Below are 13,714 nucleotides of genomic sequence, written 5' to 3' on the forward strand. Positions count from 1 at the left end.
AAATTGTATTTTGATAACCTGGAGTCCCCAAGTGAAAATTTGTCGTGTCTTGAAAAAGCACAGAGAGCCACAGCTTCCCTAATTCAATGTCAACGAATGGTGGGAAAGAACTGAGGCTTGACTCCCAACAAGATCATGTATTTTTAAAAGACGGTAATTAGACCGACTCTGTCGTATTGAATAATTGGTTGGGTCAATTCAGCTCGAATTGCAAGCTGCATAACCCCCTTAATTAGGGTGCAAAGACTAGCATGCCCAATGATTACATCAGCATATCATGGGACCGCTACGGCATCTACGGAGCTTATCTTGGGACTTCTATCCGTAGAAAATTTTCTGGGGGAAGAGGTAGTAAAGAGTACTGTCAAACTACAAATAAACGATCAATGTACCCAAAGACACCAGATACGAAATGGGAAAAGTAAAGAACATGTTGACATCGGTAACTCATTGCTTCATTGCAAGCAGCTGCATAGGCCTAAAGATAATACTATCCCAACAATAAAACCGGAAAGGCAATTCCAAATTGTCATGAAAGACAGAAAGAAAGTGGAGCAGGAGATAGAGCTACTCTGCCAAAGTAACGCGATATGTTATACTGATGGTTCAAGGTCTTATGGAAAATTGCTTACATGAGTAATAATATATCAAAACACTCCTGATATGGACAAGGAGGTGATCAGTTATTATCTGCGAACATTTGCTACAGTTTTTTAGGCTGAAATATTCGGAATAGAACTAGCAGCTGGAAGACTGTTGGAAATGGGAAGCAGAGGAAAATATATATGTATCTTAACTGACAATCAAGCATGCCTAAAGGCTCTTCAGAATCCAAAGAGCCGGTAAAATAGAGAATTGGAATGTTACGAAGCCCTGAATAGCTGGGCATCCAAAAGAAACCAAGTTACCCTGATATGGGTTCCGGGGTACTCTGGAATAAAGGGTAATGGGATGGCAGATGAAGCAGTTAAGGCTGGGACATCACTGAGATATTATGGTCCAGAGCCTGTCATCCCAATTTCTCAGACTTTCTGGAAAATGGCAGTGAGGGGTTGGAGCAATGAGAGAGCGGAACAAAAGTGGCAAACGAAGGTGGGGTGCAAGGAAACGGAGGAACTACTCCCGAAATTCAACTCCACCCTGACTAAAAATTTTCTACGACTGAGAAGGTCAGAGACGAGCATGGTTACAGATATCATAACATGAATTGGAAATTTAGGAAAACATCTTCATCGAATAGGGTGGGGTGAATCCCCATTATGCCAAAAATACGAGATTGCCATGTGGAAACAAGAAGGCATCCGATAGAAGAATGTCCAGCTAGGATTAGACACCGGCTTGGGATATTTCATAATGTAATTGTTAAGCTAGAGGACATAGTAAGAGAAAGAGAAGTCCGACAGGCGGCAAGGTATATGCTAACCGTGGGGAGGCCAAACCCATCATTGGCCCCTCCCCCAACCATAGATAGAGCATAGTTTTTGGGGTGTAGAGGCAATGGGCCTTGAAGGCCTGAGCCTCAACCCACTGATAGTGGGTCCACCCTTCCTAATAATAATAATGCCCAACATCAAACAATCCCCCTTCCTCATTATAATACCAATGATTTTTAAACCACGGGCAATTTGGAATATTTACAGTACTTGCCCCAGGGGTTGTGGGGGTCTTATTATCTCTGAAAAAATATTTATTGAGCCTTTCGATAATTTTGAACGAAATGACTATCTTAAAGTTTTTATCTGATGTCTTTGGATGTTACAGAGGGGAAAGATAGGCCTTAGAAAAAGGCCTTAGAAGGGGGATGGGTCACCTCCAATCACTTTACTCTTAAAAAGGCACTAGAAATTTTAATTTCCAATATAATCATTCCACTCGAAGTTCTACAACCACCCTTTCAATACGGTGTCCGGGTGAAAAAAAAGACAAAAAAAAATAATACTCTGCAGGAATATGGCTCATAACTACAGACAATTCTAGGACGCTGCCTATGATCCGAAATTCATCAAGCAAAAATCAGATAAATTGGTTTTCTCTTTAGTTTTGAAACATCTAAACCACTATGGTTGTCATATTCAAAACACTTTGAAAGGAAAACTTCAAACTTGTTGTAAATGACTGTATGAATGTTCGAAAAGTTAAATTAAGCCCTCGGTGATCTAACGAGGAAAAAAACGGAAAGCTACAAATAAGAAATGTATCAAGGACATTATTCTAACCAACTGCTAACCGATAAAAATCAAACAGTTCGTGGTAACAATCTATAAGTAAGGAGTGATTCGGCCCAACAGTAGCCAAAACTTTAAAAAAGTGAATTTTGATAACAATTAGTACATCAAAGAATTAACTTTTATGCTGATTCAAATACATATAATTCATTGAATTTAATATTACGCATCAAAAGCTACGAGGCTGAAAAAATTTGTTAAATCTTCAAAAAGAGGGGGAAACAACCCTTAAAAGCCAAGTAATATCACTGAAATATCATCATCAGATTCAGCATATCAGAAAACCCTATTGTAGAGGTTTCGAGCTCCTATATACAAAATATGGAGTTTTGTATTTTTTGCCAGAAGAAAGATCACGGATGTATGTTTACTTGTTTTTTTTCCCCAGGGGTGATCGTATCAAATCGATAACTCTAGAACAGGTCTTCCTAAATTATGGGTCGCATCCCCAAATGGGGTCACGTAGCAAAATCATGGGGTCACAAGAGATTTTAAAGTCAAATATTTATAACATACTCAGGGAAAAGACATACATTGTAAAGTTGATGAATTTTTAAAGACTGAAGGTTTAGAATGGGAAAATTGCTGTGGAATATGCACAGAGGGTGCAAGAGCAATGAAGGACAAAAACATTGGTTTTAAATCATTTTTTCAAGCTACTCCTTATGACCATATAACTTTTACTCAGTGCTTAATTCACCGAGAGGCCCTTGCAGCAAAAAAATTAGCACAATAATTGAACAATGTGCTTCAGAATGCTGTTAAGATTATAAATTATATTCTTAACAGTCACTTATTTTCAAATCTTTGTAAGGATATGGATTCCCTCGATACAACATTATTATTACATGTCTTATTACATTATTACATTATGTCTTATTACATTAAACGGAATTGAAATATGATAAACCAAACGAAGGAATTTGCTGAGCTTTCGAGTTATTTAAATTTAAAACTACAATTTCCAGAAAAGCCCTTGACTGAATTGTGGATCAGAACTAGGACTGAATTCCCCACAATCGCAGATATGGTATTATATGTTCTTCTGCCATTAGACACCACATATTTATAGTACAGGCAAACTAGCGAAAAATATGGGTTGACCCCAAACAAATTGCAACAGAAACCATTTTTATACAATGGTGTAGAGAGAAAAAAAAAACTCAACATCATATCCAAAGTTGCACATTCTAGGTCGAGGCAAAACTAGTTTTTTTGCTTTTCTTTTTATGCCGATGTAAAATGAAGAGCTGAGCCCGAAAATGAAAGCGAATTTGATGTACAATGTACCAGAAAAAAGTTTTATTATCATCAATATGTGATTTTACGCTTCTCATCGTTGTAACCTCTTTTTCACCATACTATCAGAAGGCAACTATTCTAACATAAAATGATGAGCTGAGCCCAAAAATTAAATTAACCTGATATAATGTATACTAGAAAACCCGTTTCGTATTCATTAATATGCAATTTTTTATTTTCATTTGACATGTTTCTTTCAGCACTTATTGTCCACCAATTCGTCGATTGTTGGAAAAAATAAATGAAAAAATAAATGGGCTGATAAATTATGGTTGGCTCGTTTAGAAGATCAGTTAACGCACAGAAGGCAGCTACACCACTTTCATTACCTTCGTATGCAATAAATTATATCAACATTTCGTCCCACGCTTTGTCCAAGTGATTTCTCGGATAAAGCCGTAAGCTAAAATGTCACAATTGAAAATTATCCCAAGTAATCATTTATTAAACTCCATGTCTAGAAAACTGGACGCTGATTTTGTGTTTTGACGAAAACAACATGCAGTTCAAATTACTACAACGTAGAATCCAGGAGGAGATTTGCAAAAGACTGGATCGCACTCTCCTTTTTGAGAAGTTCATCACGCTAGCAAATAGGATCTATCTCACGGAATTTGAGTACTTTCAATACGAAATGTGTTCCTACCCGGCATCACTTTTTGACAGTTCTTGCATTCTCCGGTCTCCGAAAAGCCAGAATTTGCCAAGGCTATAGCACAGGATTGTAATCTTGAGGAGCGCTCGTCTCCCCTTCACAAAGGCTTTCGATATATCATTGACGGTGGAGCTCTTCAGCACAGAATTCCATAGGCCCAGAACGAACGATACTCCGAAACCCTTGCCCATTATGCTACTTAAGTGACCCAAAGGTATCCATCTGCCACTATTATGTTCGACGGCTACGATGGCGGAGCTACCATAAAGGATATGGACCAGTCAAAGAGAAGTCGTAAAATCAGCCGTGGGGTCTTCTTCACAGCAGATATGCAGCTGAAGGTAAAAAGGATGAGTTCTTGTCCTGCAAGACAGACAAGGCCAGATTTATCTGCGCCTTGACTGTTTATTTCCGATTTAAGGGGACTTCGTTGTAGTCCAGGCATCAGGTGAAGCAGATGTCCCAGGTGCGGAAGCTGCTTTTCATTCTTTCCGATTTTACCACACGGCTGTTCTTGGACATGATACCAGTGTTTTTGTCCTATTGTGTTATCATGGTGATTTATCAAGCAAGAAACTATTTTTTGCTCCTGAGCCAAAGTCGAACAAAGCTCCCCGAATATAGGATATTCACAAATTGAAAGAGAAGCTGGGCCAAGAGACATGCCATCTGATTCTTTTTGCTCACGCCATCTTAGGCTGTGACTCACCTTAACGGATTCACAGTGTGGGAAAATACCTTGCTCCCTTCATATACGTTTTTTCTAGTATTTTAAAAACAAGTTCCTTATTCTGATTGAATAGCCGTTGGGTTTCAGGAGTTGTTTTGAGACAATGGGAACTTTTCAAAGGATGGGATAACTCCACTAGCATACGGAAGCGTTTCGTTTTGTCTAAAGTTTCAATATTTCTAACTAGTTTCATTTGAAAAAATTTTTATTTAATTTTTGGTTGTTTTAATTTAATACCAGGAAATCATCACTACAAATCCGTCCCTGCTGAAAATTCCTCCCAGATATTTTCTTGTGGACAATTTCGCCTATAAATTTCTCTTACACCTTTTTTCATTTGAAAAAAAGACTTGTCTTTCATTTAATTTTTGATCTTTTTCAAATCATGCCGGAAAACTCATTCAACAGGAGATTTTTCATTGAAATCCCATCCTCCGAATGGAAAGTTTCTTCCATGGAAAATCCTCTGATGAAGAATTTCTCCCGCGAAAAATTTCCACATGGAGAATATCTCCTGCGAAAAATTCCGCCACGAAGAATTGCTCCCACTGAAAACTTTCCCATGAAAAATTTCCCCTGTGGGAACTCTCTCCCTCCCACAAAAAAATCTCCCAGGCAATTTTAACCTCTCTGAAAATTTACCCCGGATAATATCCGCAAAACATCTCTAGATGTTCAATTGAATCGGCAAAGAGAAAGTAAAATAAATTTGATATAAGAGTTCTGGCAAATTCTCCCGTGTAATATTTCTCCTTATAAGTTCATTTTCGGAAACTTCCCTGCCCATGGAAAATTCTCCCCGTGGAAAATCCCCTTGCGCAAAATTTCCCTTCCTGTTATTTGGAAGAAAAAAGACGAAGAAAACGTCTGTTTTCTTCCAAATAACAGAAACTATATGTAAACAACAGACAAAATTCATAACTTATAGCCCTTCCCCGGGCACCATGGGGGGGATCATGACAATTTCCTCGGAACATCTCTACATCAAAAATTGAATCGGCAGAGAAACATTATGACGAATTTCGTATAGGAGTTATGACAAGTTCTCCGGTGTAAAATTCCCCCTTGTTAGTTCAGCACCAGAAACTTCCCTGACCATGGGAAATTCTACCTGTGGAAAATCTCCCCCCCGAAACGCTCCCCTCCCCGAAAAAGGCCTGTTTACTTACAAATAAAAAATACTATACGTAAACAATAGGCAAATTCATAACTTAAAGCCCTTTCCTCAGGTTGCGGGGAGTCAGGTTATCTCCGGAGGAACATTTTTTCGATCTTTCAAATATGGTGAACAAAATGAATATCTCAAATTTGGGATTGGGTGTTTTCAGGGAAAAAGGGCGAGGGAGGGGGGCTATTGGCTCTCCAATATCTCGGGTCACTTTAAAAGGGAACTAGAACTGTTATTTTCTTTCGAACGAGCACTTTCCCAACATTCTTGGGCCTTTGAATTGACGCGATCACGCTGGCGAAAGATAGAGGAATAAATAAACATGCATCCGTGATTTTTATTCTGACAAAAAATACAAAATTCTACATTTACGCTGACGGAGGTTAAAATCTTTACAAGTAGGGTTCTATGATATGCTGAATCTGAGGGTACGCTTTTCTTTAAGATTCTTTGACTTTTTGGGGGGTTTCTCCCCTTTCCCAAAAATCACGCAAATTTTCTCAGGCTCGTATCTTTTGATGGGAACACTAAACTGAATGAATTCTATATATGTGGATTCAGCATAGAAAGCCAACTCTCTTTTATATGAGCAAGGCCTATCAGCTTAGAAGGCATTAATACAGCCAAGGCCTTTTGGAGGTTCTCAGCAACATTTGGAAGTCCTCCTGACTAAACGTATTTTGAGTTTGAGAACAGGCTATACCAACTTATGGATACAGGTAAGTATGCTGTGTATCAGCATGTTGAGTCAAATACATCATTGTTCTTCTTCTCGGCCATTTCCCAAACAATTTTCTATGTTGGATCTTTTCTGCGGGACTTTTACTGGTAGATAGCAGAAAAGGCCGAAACTAGTAAAATATTTTCAATTACCGTTTTCGACATCGATATTTACGTCTCGATATTCGATATCGATATTTGCTCTGATATATCGATATATCAATATCGATACTGAATATCGCCCAACACTACTTTGAATCTTGTTCTGTCAACACTTATACTAAAATTATATGGAGAGCTAGTTTCATTAGTTAATGCTAATGAAATAAAACAAAATATGATGAAAATATAAAAGTTTAGAACCAAATTTGGGCTATATATTTGCACATTAGTGTGGGGGGTAGGCTAAAGCATAGTATATATTAAATACGTAACCTAATCTAGGTAGCTCTTCCCCCCTAAACCCCCCAAAAAATAGTTTAAATATTGTAAATGCAATGAGAAACCACGCTTTGCGATCCAATTCTCTACTGACTGATACCCGTTCGACTAGTTTCCTTTAGCATCTATCTTGCGTGCGTATCAGCTAATTGACAAGAACCAATGATATATGTATTATTCTTTCCGTAACAACCTTACGCCCCCCCCCCCTTTTGTTTGGTTTGACATAATATCAGGTTATATACAAAACTTGCTCTTTTTATCTGAAATTATTAACTGTTGTTATTTAAAAAATATATTAAACTTTAAAAATTAGCATTATTTTGGTTATATATAAGCATTGAGGGGGGGGGGGTAGTTGAGCCGGAATTTTCGATTTTATGCTAAACTTTTTCCAAATATCATGGTCACTTTTTTGAAATTATATCCCTCTCCCCATCTACGGTCCCATGTATATCTTTATAAATACATTTCATCGTTGTGTCGAATCTTGTGATGACATTATTTCTTGTTACCGTCTCTCGTATTCTTTCATATTGTAAAGTAAGAATTTTTTTTTTTTTTTAATATATTCCTAGGGCTATATCCCAGGCCATCAGGGGGGTGGGTTTATTTTCATAAAAGGGGCCATTATATTTGGAAATAGTATAAAATAAATGATTTAATGGTGCTGCTTGTGGGTTCAGCATGTTTTCTTCAGAAAAGGACAATCACTAAATATTTGGCTTTAGAAAACGACAACTAGACTAATGCCCATTTTTATAAAGAAGATAAACAGTCTTGTATCTGTATAGCGTAGGCTTACATTTTACTTAAAAACTGATTCATAGGGACCACGCAGGCTGTACTGGGGCCCCATCCCCCTGAAAACGTAAATCTCTCGGCATTTTTTTGTTAAATTATAGGTATTTTGTTATCCCCCTTAATATTTTAATTAAATCATTTCCAGTTCATTTTTATTAACTCACTGATCTTTTTGTTCCATCTTTCTTTTATTTCTTAGTCACATATTTTTTAATTTGTGAACTATTTTTCAACCACTTCCGAATGTTCTGTTACTTCACACTTTTATCAGTATAGCACAACGGTAAGAGCACATCCCGAGGCTGTATTAACTTAGGTTGTAATCTTGGATGATACATTATATATTCTTTTTTAATTTGAAAATTAAAAATTTGAAAATACTAGATATAAATGAAAATTTGAGGCAAAAAATCGATTCGTTTTTGCATAATTTGATCTTTTTTATTTGTTTTCCTCAACTCATCGACTTTGTTTCGTTTATGCATTTAAAACCTAGATAAATTTAGTGTTTATGTTATGTAAAACCCAATGCTTTTTGTGCCCCTCATTTTCGTTTACATTCACATATTTTTGAGAAAAAATAATTCTCTACTTTTTGGTTCATTTTGAAAATGAGTTTAATTTTTTTTTAATTTTTTGACCTCCTCCCCTAAGAATTCTTTGTACGTGCCTGGACTTCTGAGACCCATGAAAACAGCTTTAGGGTAACATTCTTGGGGCTGAATTGTGTGAACTCTTCTTTTATTTATTACTTTCATTTGGTTGGGAATTACGATTCAAATTACAAACAGAAAATGCATAATATGCAAAATAATTGTTGTTTCGTATAGGAACTGAAGACAATGATTGAAATATTTTTTGTTCGATAAAATAAAACAAATCAAAAACTCTGTCACTTGGAATTGCTTAAATCTTCATGTTTTAGCGATGCAAATTTGAAGCAAGACGAGGTGAGACTGAGACCGAGCCAATCTAAAATATTAGACGGGAAGGTAGCGATTAAAATGATTTTTTGGGTCTTTTTAAAAAGCTGGATTTATTAAGATCGTTTTTATTGAAATTTGACAATAAATAAAATAAAAAAAAAACCTAGTTAGTTTTCTTCTTTTTTTCAAAGCTCTAAAGTGTCCTGTGTTTATTGATTTGCCTTTTGTTTTGTACGTATTACTCATCAACTTTTGGTTTAAAACACCAATAATGGCAATTAAAAACAACAACAACAAGATAATCAGAATAGTAGCCTGAGGTTTTATACACGCATTGGGGGGGGGTGTCTTTCTGTTGTGCAGGTAAACTGGAAGCAGCACTTACAGATGAATAAATAATAATTTCCTGAAGGTAAAGAAGCATGAATTGTTGTTATTGTATACTTTTTAGGCACCTTTTAAAAGTTGTAGGGAGTATCTTTAATGATATTAAGTAAAAATATATTTTTCAAATTATACAGGCAACAAATGTCCCATCCCCCTTTTAAGTACTGCTCTTGATAGCGAAATTAAGGCACCCTGCCTTGAAAAGAGACTTTCCTATCAAAAAATACGTTTTCAAGAGTTGGACGTTACGAAATTTTTTGGTCTGGCGGCAACCCTGGTCAGAATTCTCTTTTATTTATGTTATTGCATAAAATGCAATTTTGATGAAAAATAGGGCATATAATTTTTGTAAGTATAATAAAGACAACTTTTGTGGCATTTTTTATTTTAGATTTTTGTATGTTTCTAAACAAATTCTAAAACTATATACTTTCACGTGTAAGTGTATATTGTTACCTAATAAATGAATCATAAAAAAATATTTATTTTTCTTTCAATTGTATTTATAAGGGGTTGCCAGGAAACTTGCAATCATAAATGGGGTCATGAATGAAAAAGTTTAGGAAGCCCTGCTCTAGAAGATCTGGAGAAGGCAGATTTGGACGGAATTTAAAAGTTCTAGTACCCTTTCCAAGTAACCAAGAAGATTAGAGGGCAACTAGCTCTCTTTCCACGTTCCCTTTTCCCCCGATGACATCCGATCCAAATTTTGATATAGCCATTTAGTTCAGCATAGTAAAATACTGAACTGAAGCCAAATTGTTTGCACAGAGTAGGTTATCTACTATTCCGAAATAGTCTACACGAACAAATTTTGGAGGGGAAATTTTCTGTGAGAGAAGGAAGATTTCACACGGAAAAAAAATTTCCGTGAGGAGGAAATTTTACTCTGGGGAGAGGGCTGTAAGCTATTCTATATGCCCATTGTTAACATACATTTTTTGTTATTGAGAAACATACGGAAAATTTTCGAGAAGAACTTTCCATGGGGGGGGGGAGGTACGGGTAGAGTTTTCCACGGAGGGGGGGAGATCTACAGCATGATTTGAAGAAGATAAGAAATAAAATAAGAAAAAAAAAACTTTTTTAAGAATGAAAATAAGGAGAATTTTCAGTGAGGAGAAAATTGTCTGGGAGGAATTTTCTGGGTAAATTTTTCGCAGGGCAAGTTTTCGAAGGAAGAATTTGTGTGGGAGGAATTTTTCGTGGGATATTTTTAGGATTCCCCGGTATGATTTGAAAAACGATGAGAAATTAAACAAAAGACAAGTTTTTTTTTACCAAAAGCTAGGAGCGACATTAAAAGTTGAAACAAATAGAAATAATTCCGTATATGAGGGGGGCTGTCCCTTCCTGAACCTTCACTCGTTACGCTGAAATTTTTTAGTGCTTTAAAAAAGATTCTTATTCCAATTTAACAGCCTTTGTGTCTCAGTAGTCCTTCCCTTTAGCACAAAGAGCGAAGGTTGAAGAAGGGGTAGCCCCCTCATATGTGGAATAATTTTGTTCGTTTTAAGTTTAAATATTAAGCTTCTTACTTTGAATTGGAAAAAATCTCTTGTCTTTTTTCAATTAATATAGAACTATGTTGATCTGTGGTGGTACGAGTCAAGTGATTTGAAGGTTCTCGTTGTCTCTTCCTGAGCCAGTTTTATGGAACAAAGAAAAAAACATAAATCATGTCAAAGACGAACCTTTTTTTTAAATTGTCTGTAGGGGAAAAGATTCAATGGTTTAGGATAGTTCATAGTAACAATTTCAGTGAAAAGTGCACAAATGAAATCACCTCTTCAACCGTAGCTAGCTAAAATATAGTATATTTCATCCCTTCACTGAATTTCTAGCATTCTTACACAATTGTCATGTTTTCTGCTTATTTTGCTTACACTAAAAACTTCCCCTTCCAGCATGTACTCCTGAATTTTCATCATCAGTAAAAATTATAGAGCAATGGAACTCCAAACCTACCATTTAATTGTTTAAGCTACCATTCAACAAGCTGATTGACTTCAGTAGTTCACCCTGCGTACGGTACATGTCCCGTTTCGACCACTTCTCAAATGCTTAAACTCTCCTTGTTGAAACAACTGGCGATTATAAACTTATCAGAATCCTGAAAATAATTTGTCACTTTTGTAATCTCTAATAAAATATATGTATCGCAACATAAAATATTTTGAATCTACCCAACCGTACACGCTCAATTTTTCTTTTCTATAGTGACCCCCTTATACAAGGTCTGTGGATTATCGTCAGGGGTTCAGGATTCAAATTTCTAATTAATTTTTAAACAAAATTTGGACATTTTCAGAATTGGGGTCTCAGTCAAGCAGCCTGAATGGTTGAAACCAACAACAAAAATGAAAAAATTATCTGCAAAACAATGTTTAAAAATTTTTGCTAACACTCAGTGTCCAAAAAAAGGTGAAAGAAACAGAAGTATGAGTAATCCTAGCTTCAACGAGATGCGGTTTTGTTCAAAAACGGCCGTTTTAGCGTTTTCTTGTAGATTTCATCCAATTTTTGCTGCGACTAAATGCGTGATAATGATTCAACGGTTACATTCACACGTTTCACCTGAGCCACTAGAAACACTTCCGTTAAAGAAAAGTTTATTTTCAACCCAATTCCATGTTTTGCAATTTACATTTTAATGAATGGAATAAATGAGGTATATTTGACAAATTTTACATTTTTTTTTCTTTTTTTGTAGCCTATATATTGTGTTTGAGTCGTTTTTCACAAAATAGCCACATCCGTCTGAACCCAAGGTAAAGGGCACAAACATGAAATATATATATATATATATATATATATATATATATATATATATATATATATATATATATATATATATATATATATATATATATATATATATTCACTGTAGCAGAAGAACACCTAAGGAATCAAACTTTTGCGGACAATATTTGTGAGGGGTAATGTTAGGAGGGAGCAGAGTATAAATGCAGAATACCATAGAAGGTTTTCATTGAGGGGCAGGCCAGGCATGAACACGATTGGAGAGTTTTTCTTCCACTTCCCCTAATCTCTTAACCTCAAACTCCAAGATTGTTCATATAAATTACTACATTTTTCCAATAATTGGCCTTTTTTGTTATCTTTTGAAGCTGCTCCCCCAGTTTTCTGAAACACTTTTGAGTGCCTGCCTGAGGCAGGAGCACAAGCTCCACCCCTTCTTCTATCGTCGGCTACTGTCAACGTAAGAAAGCTTGCTAACAGTCTGTGTCCAAAAAAGATGTATCTTATACAATGACAAAATGTAGGGGCGCAGCAGAGTGAAGCGCTTCCACGAGTGAAATATAAGTAAGTATTTTGGGACTTTTAGGATTATATATAACATTTATAAAGGTGCATCGATTTGATTTACCAGCCTCCCTTCCTAATGTGCAAGTATACAGCATAAGTTACGGGGGGGCGGAAGGGACCTAGGTCAGGTTGTATAATTTGTCAGTTTTGTAATCTATAATAAAATATATGTATCGTAACATAAAACATTTTGAATCTACCCAACCGTACTAGCAAAAATGAAAAAATTATCTGTAAAACAGTGTTTAAAAAATCTTGCTAATAGTCTGTGTCCAAAAAAGATGTATCTTATAGTAATACAATGGCAAAATGTAGGGGCACAGCAGAGTGAAGCGCTTCCACGAGTGAAATATAAATAAGTATTTTGGGACTTTTAGGATTATGTATAACATTTCTAAAGGCGCTTCGCTTTGATTTACCAGCCTCCTTTCCTAATGTGCAAGTATACAGCCTAAGTTACGTATATCCCATGCATTTTGTCAATCTGAAACAAAACAAAAATGAATATGTAGCCCCCAAATTTTTTTTCGGGGGGGGGAGCGGAGGAGAGGGAGCTCAAATTTCAAAAGTTAAAAACGAAATTCAGCGAACTTGACTCTATGGAGAAAACTTATGAAACTAGCCGACTAGTGGTATATGGGGCCCTAAGTTTTTAGCAGCCAGGCGTCATGAATTTTGCGATTTAAAAAGGTTAGTTGTTTTGTTCAGTCTTAGAGGGTCAATTTCACTTTTCCCTCTTCCTTGCAAATTAGAGCTTGGATATGAAGGAAGATGAATTGATGCTGCGCTCCCTGGCCCTGTCAGCGGGAGCATAATTTGCTATTGGGCAGGGGGGTACTGCCCCTCCAGACCCTCCACTAGATCTCAGTTTCCCCCCCCAGCTGAAATTTAGTTTCTTCAAAATCATGTCAAAACTAAGATAGGCCTGCATAATTCAAGCATCCAGAGAAACGGGTCAGTTTTCTTTAGTATGTTTCTGGCTTTATGGTACTATATGACCCATTTTTCCTTTTTTACTGTCACTTT

General features: G+C 36.3%; 1 protein-coding gene across 1 annotated transcript in view; it reads right to left on the minus strand.

The window, feature by feature from the left end:
- LOC148949719 (interferon-induced very large GTPase 1-like) overlaps positions 1-11,465 on the minus strand; it is a 31,174-nt gene extending 19,709 nt beyond the window's left edge. Inside the window, exon 1 of the mRNA XM_089093075.1 lies at positions 11,327-11,465. The gene's annotated coding sequence lies outside the window, so the exon portion shown is untranslated. The remainder of the gene's footprint in view (positions 1-11,326) is intronic.
- Positions 11,466-13,714: the final 2,249 nt, after the last annotated feature.

The sequence above is a fragment of the Artemia sp. Qi Xiang Cuo genome, chromosome 8 (genome assembly GCF_049724085.1).
Source record: "Artemia sp. Qi Xiang Cuo chromosome 8, ASM4972408v1, whole genome shotgun sequence".
Taxonomy (NCBI): Eukaryota; Metazoa; Arthropoda; class Branchiopoda; order Anostraca; family Artemiidae; genus Artemia; species Artemia sp. Qi Xiang Cuo.